Here is an 8,267-nt window from a genome sequence, read left to right as displayed (position 1 = left end):
CCCCTCATGCCACACTTCCCACGAGTACTTAGAGTTTACTCAGTCCAAAGGGAGGGCATCTTGCCTCCTAAGTAAGGTCAGGCGGAGTGGATCCACCTGCCGGGCTGTTGTTTCCGCCACTGCCACACGGTGCCGCTGTTGAACAGCTATCCTGTGCAGCCTGTCCTCTTGACTACAACCTCCGGAGCCTGTTGCTCCTGTCACCACCACACGGTGTCGCTGTTGAACGGCTATCCCGCACAGCCTGTTTCCTTTCCCCACCCTTTGGCTCTGATGTGGCTCCCTTTTCCCAAGCTCTCCTGCTCAGCCGTTGACCCCAAAGCAGAACACGGGGCCAGGGCACAGATGCCATTAGAGGTGTTAGTCACATCCTTAGCTGCAATAGCTCTCCCCCATGACGTTCAGGGCTGGCACCAGACCCCTAGCCCAGACTACCCTCGGGCCCTTGGTGAGTTTCCTTGGGGGCTCTGGGCCATTTCCCCTCGTGGCATACCAGCGGTGGCCATCTCGGGTCATTAGCCGGGTCCTGCTAGCATTGACCGAGCAGTCCTGGAGGGCTCTTGCACTGTTGACATCTGGTCTGTGACCAGAAAGATGAGTTTGAAGCAGGCGGTGGGGTATGGGATGACATAAGCAGATTTAGTTTTAAAAATATTTGCTTGTGACTCCTGAAAGCATTTGGAGGGGCAAGAGTGGAAGGAGGTGGGCACAAATTAGGAGTCAGACTTCATCCAGACTGTTTCGTAAAAATGGAGAGGAGCGTTTGTAGTGAGGAGAAGCGGACAGAAGACTTTAAACATTTTTTGTTTTTAAAGAAAAATGCGTATGCTCTGCTAACATCATTGATTCGCTGTTAAATGGAGGTGGGGATTCTGGGGCCACACAGGGGCAGGGAGGGACACTGATCAAGCACAGCACACCAATGATTTCATTTAATCCTCAAGGCACTTTTCATCCGCCAAGGTGGGAATCACTCAATCCTTTTAGACTGAGTCACCCTCCCTGAATCACACAGCCGGCAAGTGGCAGAGCTGGGATTCCCCACCATCTGCCCTCGGAGCCCACACTCTGTCAAAATCTTGTCTGTTGGGGGCTTGGCGTATTTAAAGCAGGACTGCTGTGTTCAGTTGCGTACGTTGCGTACTATAAAAAGGCACCAGGCTGAGAGAACAAAATCCTTCCTCTAATTTGTCCACCAAGAGGGTCCACATTTTTTTCTCTTTCCCATGGAGGCAGACTACGACCAGAAAAGCAGCTTTTGAGGCTGGAAGAAAGACCATGAGTGGGAGTAGCAGCAGGATGAAACTGGTGGCCTTCAGACTCCTAGGGACTCTGGCTTGCCTTCCAAGAAAGTAAGGGGGGGGGGGTCATTGGAGAGTTTGAGCAGGAAAGCAACAGAATCCAATTCACATTTCCAGAAGAGCCACCTGGCTTTGGTGGGGGGACAGTGCTGTTGAAGACGGGGAGCCCTGCCTCCCCCACCCTCACATCCTCCCCCACCACCTCTCTGAGGATAGTTGCCCCCCCCCCACACACACACACACTGACCCTCTACTTTCTGATGTTCAGGCAGCCCCTGCCCCACTCTCTACAGAAAAAAAAATGCTGGGGAAAAAAAAAAGAGGTTAGGGTGGAAGAGAGCCAAAGCCTAAGAGACTCTTAAAAACTGAGAACAAACTGAGGGTTGATGGGGGGTGGGAGGGAGGGGAGGGTGGGGATGGGTATTGAGGAGGGCACCTGTTGGGATGAGCACTGGGTGTTGTATGGAAACCAATTTGACAATAAACTTCATATATTAAAAAAAAAATGCCATTATTTCTTGGACCTAAAGATCGGTGAATGGAACACACCGAGCCCCACAGACGGCTCTCGAATGGGGGAAACAGCCAGTTGTCTGAGGCGTGATTTGAAGGGTATTCCCCACCACGCTCCAAATGATCCGCCGCGCTGCCCCCAAAACCACTGTTTGATCAACGTCTCCCTGCAGGCTAAGCATTGCCCGCTCCAAATGATTGCTAAAGTGTAGGGTTTCTTTGGGGGGTGTTGGAAACGTTCTAAAGTTAGTTAGCGGTGCTGGTTGCACAACTGTTTGAACACGCTACAAGCCGCTGAACCGTCCGCTTGAATGGCAAATGTCACGGTACGTGAAATATGTGTCAATAAAGCCGCAAAAAAAAAAAAAAAAATCGCCACTCCAGACTGCCTGAAAGCTCACCATTCAAGCAGCTTCCCTTCTGGGTTAAGCATTGCTTTGGGGGTTCCTTTTGGAAATGGTGAGTTGTTAAATATGAAGGGAGGGTACCCTACCGGGGGAGAGAATGGGGAGCGGTCCCAGGGAGACTAACCACTATGTTCACCGTTTGCCACATCCCATTGGTGGCCACGGGTGGGCCTGCCTTGAGCCAATGTCCTCAAACTTTAATCCTCATGGCCACATCCAAAGGTAGACGGCCGGGTGCAGGACGGAGGGCGTGCGAGGTTTAGACAGTCTACGTGGCCCTCTCGAGGTCACTGAGCTCAGAGCCTGGTTTCAAACATCAACCCAGCCCCCTCGTGGGTTGCACAGCTTTCCAAATGTTACTTAACCCCTCTGATCCTTCTCTGAAAAGTAACAATGAAACCTTGCCCTCCTCTTTGGCGGGAGACGGTTGGGAGAAATCGGTGATACAATTAGTAAGTTCACGGCATGGAGGTTTACAGCATGAGCTATGGTCCCGGACATGGTGGTTTCAAGTCCCAGTTCCTCCACTTCCCGCTGTGTGACCTTGGGCAATTAGCTGGCTATGAGGACACAGGAGTCCCTACCTCACCGAGTTGTTATGAGAATCAAACATACGTGTGGCACGGGACCTGAGGAATAGAAACCAAAGCAAACTGAGGGGAGCCAGAGTGGCTCAGGCAGTTAAGTATCCGACTTCAGTTCGGGTCATGATCTCGCGGTCTGTGAGTTCGAGCCCCACGTTGGGCTCCGTGCTGACAGCTCAGAACCTGGAGCCTGCTTCCGATCCTGTGTCCCCCTTTCTCTCTGCCCCTCCCCTGCTCTCTCTCTCTCTCTCTCAAAAATAAACATTAAAAACATTTTTTTTTAAGAAATCGAAATAAGCTGTAAAGATTAATAAACCCGGGAATTCTCCCTGTACCGTAAGGACTGTATCTGACGTGCCACAGTTGAATTCCTAATGCCTGCCCGACAGTTGGTGCTCAAGACTTATTACTAATTTTTTTTTTCATGATCTAGGATTTGAATCCAGCTCCTTGTGACTCAAAGCCACCGTGTTATGATTTTCAAAGTATGATCTGGGCCTGCCTGCCTCGACAGGCTTAACCCCAAGCATCAGAACCATCAGCTGGCCAGAAATCTGGGTGCAGTGACGAACTCATGGTATGGCCAGTCCTTCTCCCTCTCTAGGCCTCAGTTTCCCCATCTGTAAAAGCCAGGGCCCTCTGGAAATCCAGAAAAGGAATCCACTAAGGTGGGTTCTGGCAAATACTAAAGAACCTTTCCCTGCTGAGAAATTTTCATTTTAACAGAAGCTCCTTAGGGTCCCCAAATCTATCAAGACCCAGTGAAACGAGGCTATGGCTGGGATTTTTAGATGCCGCCACAGTTGCAGAGGCAAAGGGAGGGCGGAGGGAGAGATGGGAGGGTCCTCAGGCTCCTTAGAGCCCCCTGGGGTGAGGGGCTACGAATCCACACGCTGTTGCTCCAGAGGGCCTCCCGGCAGCGCGAGTAGGCGACACAATTTTCAAATCACACTGGCTCATCACCGACCGTACTATTCTCTTCTGTAAATCTGAACGCCCAGATCTGCAGATGATGGGGCTGGGAAGGAGGCCGCCATAAATATCAAACTCTCCACTCCAAAGTACCCCGCAGAGATCCAGAACCACGGGCCTTTATAACATCGGTCTCTTCCAGCTAGAGCTGACGTTCTCAGGAGTGTGGGCCCTGTCACAGACAGCTCTGCATGAAATAGGAACGAACAGAGTTATAGAATCGCCGAGCCTGGAGGGAAATCGGAGCTGGTTTTAGTCCCTTGTTCTCAAAGCACAGTCTAAGGTGGGACCACCAGGGAGCTTGTTAGAAATGCGGAGTCTCGGGGCGCCTGGGTGGCGCAGTCGGTTAAGCGTCCGACTTCAGCCAGGTCACGATCTCGCGGTCCGGGAGTTCGAGCCCCGCGTCGGGCTCTGGGCTGATGGCTCAGAACCTGGAGCCTGTTTCCGATTCTGTGTCTCCCTCTCTCTCTGCCCCTCCCCCGTTCATGCTCTGTCTCTGTCTGTCCCAAAAATAAATAAACGTTGAAAAAAAAAAATTAAAAAAAAAAAAAAAAAGAAATGCGGAGTCTCAGGGGTGCCCGGCCGCCTCAGTCTATACAGCATGCAGCTCTTGATCTGGGAGGTCGCGAGTTCGAGCCCCACCTTGCATGTAGAGATTACTTTTAAAAAAATTAAAAATGAATAAAAAATAAAAACAGAAGAAGAAATGCAGAGTCTCAGGCCCTAGAGGAAACTGATGAAGCAGAATTGCATTTAACGAGATCCCTGGTATATATATACAACTTTTTAATCCATTCATCTGTTGGAGGATTAGATCGTTTCTGTGTCATGGCCGTTGTAAATAATGCTGCAGTGAACATGAGGGTGTAGACATCTCTTTGAGATCCTATTTTCATCTCCTTTGAATATACACCCCAAAGTGGGATCGCTATACATAGGGTAGTTCTATTTTTAATTTTTTGATTTTCCACAGTTGGGAAAAGTTACCTGTCGCAATTTGCGTTCTTACCAACAGTGCACAGGGGTTCCTTTATCTCCACATCCAAAAGTTGTACACACACATACACACACACACACACACACACACACACACCCCACAATGGAATATTATTCATCCATGAGAGAGAAGGAGGTCCTGCCATTCGCAACAATGGCATTGTGCTAGGTGTAATTAGAGAAAGACAAACACTATATGATATTACTGATATGTGGAATCTAAAAAAGCCAAACTCAGGTCATGATCTCACAGTCTGTGGGTTCGAGCCCTGCATTGGGCTCTGGGCTGACAGCTCAGAGCCTGGAGCCTGCTTCCGATTCTGGGTCTCCCTCTCTCTGTGCCCCTCCCCCACTTGCTCTCTGTCTTTCTCTCTCTCCCTCTCCCTCTGCCTCTCCCCACACACTCACTCTCAAAATAAATAAATGAATATCAAAAAATATATAAAAATAAAAAAGCCAAACTCCTAAAAGCAGAGAGCAGAGAGGCTGGGGGTGGGGGAATTGGGGAGATGTCAATTAAGGAGACACATTTGGAACTAGTAGATAAGTCCTCTTAAAGGACTTCACAAACTTCAAAGTTGCTAAAAGACAAGATCTTAATTGTTCCCATCGCAAAAAAGAAATGATAATTACGTCACCTTGCAGAGGTGTCGCTTAACTCTATGGTGGCCATCATATTGCAAAATATAAACGTATCAGATCGACACACGGCACATCTTAGACTCATATAAAGATAAATTTAGGGGCGCCTGGGTGGCGCAGTCGGTTAAGCGTCTGACTTCAGCCAGGTCACGATCTCGCGGTCCGTGAGTTCGAGCCCCGCGTCAGGCTCTGGGCTGATGGCTCGGAGCCTGGAGCCTGTTTCCGATTCTGTGTCTCCCTCTCTCTCTGCCCCTCCCCCGTTCATGCTCTGTCTCTCTCTGTCCCAAAAATAAATAAAAAACGTTGAAAGATAAATTTAAAATTACATAAACAAGATTCCTGGGTGATTTGAGAAATGCTGTCCTGGTCCAACGCCCTCATCTGCATTGGCTGCGGAGGAAAGTGAGGATCAGAGAGGGGCACGGTTTGTCCCAGGTCACACAGCCCGTCGGGAGCAGAGCCTAGACGAGGACCCAGGCTTCCTCACTGCTAGTCCTTCCCATGTCCCTATGGCTCTACGTCTCCAGCACACGCTGCTCCCTCGTCCTGGACTGCCCTCTGCTCTCTCCTCTGCAAAACCTCAGTGTGACCGGCAGGACGCGGCAGGATGCTACCTTTCTAAGAAGCCTTCCTCGGTGGCCCGCAGACACTCCCTTGGGGGCAGAGCATGGGTCACTGTGTATTTTTAGCGCCGTCTTTTGCAGCCGAGTCTCCCCACAAAAGGCCCGTACAGACTTTGGAAAAGAATTCAAAGCTTTCCACAAGAGAAAGGCATTTGCTACAGATCAGCAAATGCGGGAGAAATGCTCAGGGTGGTAATGGTGCCCATCGGGGCCCAGGCAGGAAAAAAGAGTCCGACTCAGATGGTTCTCGGGATTTGAATTAAGGGGCTATTTACAGAGGTAAGGGACAGGCTTAAGGACACCGGCAAAAGATGCTGAGGCCCCCAGGAACTAGCATCCCTGGACCCTGGCTTAAAGCAGCAAAGAAAGGGGTCCGGTGTCCAAGCCCAGGGAGGGCTAGAGCCACTTTCGGGTGGAAGAGACACAGCCACTGTCAGACTGAGCTCCAAAGCAAAGAGCGAGCGGACAAGTGCCCTATTCCCTCTCTCTTCCAGACCTCTGACTTCCTGCCGTACCGCCCTTTGGCTGAGCCCAGCTACAAATGAGGAAACTGAGTCACAGAGTGCCCAAGGTCACGCAGGGGGCAAGTCAGGATTCAACCCAGGCCGTCTGGCGCCAGAGTCCACACCCCTAACCATTATGCTGCTTCCTGCTTCCTGTTCGTTCCCTCTTTCAACAATGACCCGCTATGTGCTGCTCAGTCTCCAGGCACCGCGATTTCCAAATGCTGGGTTTTCCAAACTCTGTCAACCTGTCCTTATGAGAAGGGAGGGCGCTCTCACGGCTGTGGGACTTGGCAGTGGCAGGAGCTCAGTGGCACCCATCACTGTCACGGAAGCGGATGGACAGCCTGGGAGAAGAAAGGCCCCGGGGGATCTGAGCAGTGCTGGAATCACGCTGGCCCCAGGAGCCTCTGATGGGTTCTGGGTCACCAGCAGGGACCTTGAGCGGGGGGTGGGAACCCATGGGGGTGGAGGCCTGGCCCGGGACCGTGGGGCATGTGGCTGGCTGGGCAGGTGTAAGGTCCAAGGGTCACTGCTGTGGGAATTCCCACTTCTGCAGACGGCCCCCAGCCCGGGACATCCTCAGACTCCTGCCATAGAAGGAGTGACACCTGTGTCCCCAGGAGGTCCCCACTCTCCAGACTGTCCCCCCCTACTCCACGTGGGAGTCACCCGTTCTGTCCCCGTCCTTTTACAGAGGCAAACTGATGCACCAGGAGGACACGGACTTCAGGCTTGCCGTGGGTCACGCCAGGCAGGAGCTGAGCCACGTCAGACCCCGGGTTCCCAGCTCCCGGCCCAGGACCCCTCCCCACCACCACGGGCGGAGTCCCGGAAGCAGGGCCCCCTGGCACGTCGGGGCGCCCTTGCCGGCAGGCTGCTTGCTTCTTCGCTCTCTGCTCAGCCTCAACTGGCTCTTCCAGAGCCTGGCCCTCGCTCATCCTTGGGGGCTCAGCTCAACACGTCACCTCAGAGAAGCCTTCCTTGACCATCGTATTGGAATGGCGCCCACAGATCTGGGTTCGAACCCCCGGCGGCTGACTGTGGCCAAAATCACCTCACCTCTCTGAGACTCGGATCTTTCCACTGAAGTAAGACTGAGACACCCGCGTTAGAGGGCCGACAGGTGCACACGACCCGCGCGGTGTCCCGCACAAGGCAGGAGCTCGCAGCCTCTCGTCCCTGCCCCGCCCCGCCCCAGGCTGCAGGGCTCAGGGATTCGGAAGCCTCGGCCCTGCCCTCAGGAGCACCCAGGCTGGGGCACAGGGGACAGAGGAGCCGAGAGGCCTGGGCTGGAGGCTTCCCCTGTGCTCATCGCAGGAAATTCTGATCCGAACCCCGATGCCAGTGCCTTTTATGACCCATTGGGAAGAAACTGTTCCTCCCACCACATTCGATCTGTTGAGGCGGTCACAGAGACCCGCCCAGGGTCAAGGGGAGGATATAGAGACTCCACGTTTTGATGGCGTGTATAAAAGAATTTGTGGACGTATTTTTAAAGGACCACGATTACCAAGAAGCAGAGAGTGGTTAATGCTATGAGGGAGGAGGTGCAGATATTCTGGGACCTCAGAGGAGGACCTCTCTCTAATCCAGGGAAACGTGGGGGTGATCAGGGAAGGCTTCCTGGAAGTGGAGGCAGAACAAAACTCACAAATATAGGATCCGTGGGGTGGGGGCAGGGGGAGGATCCCTATGTACCAAGCACAATCCCTACTATAAATTT

The sequence above is a fragment of the Lynx canadensis genome, chromosome A3 (genome assembly GCF_007474595.2).
Source record: "Lynx canadensis isolate LIC74 chromosome A3, mLynCan4.pri.v2, whole genome shotgun sequence".
Taxonomy (NCBI): domain Eukaryota; kingdom Metazoa; phylum Chordata; class Mammalia; order Carnivora; family Felidae; genus Lynx; species Lynx canadensis.
The sequence above is the reverse complement of the archived record's forward strand: the minus strand, read 5'-3'. Positions refer to the sequence as shown.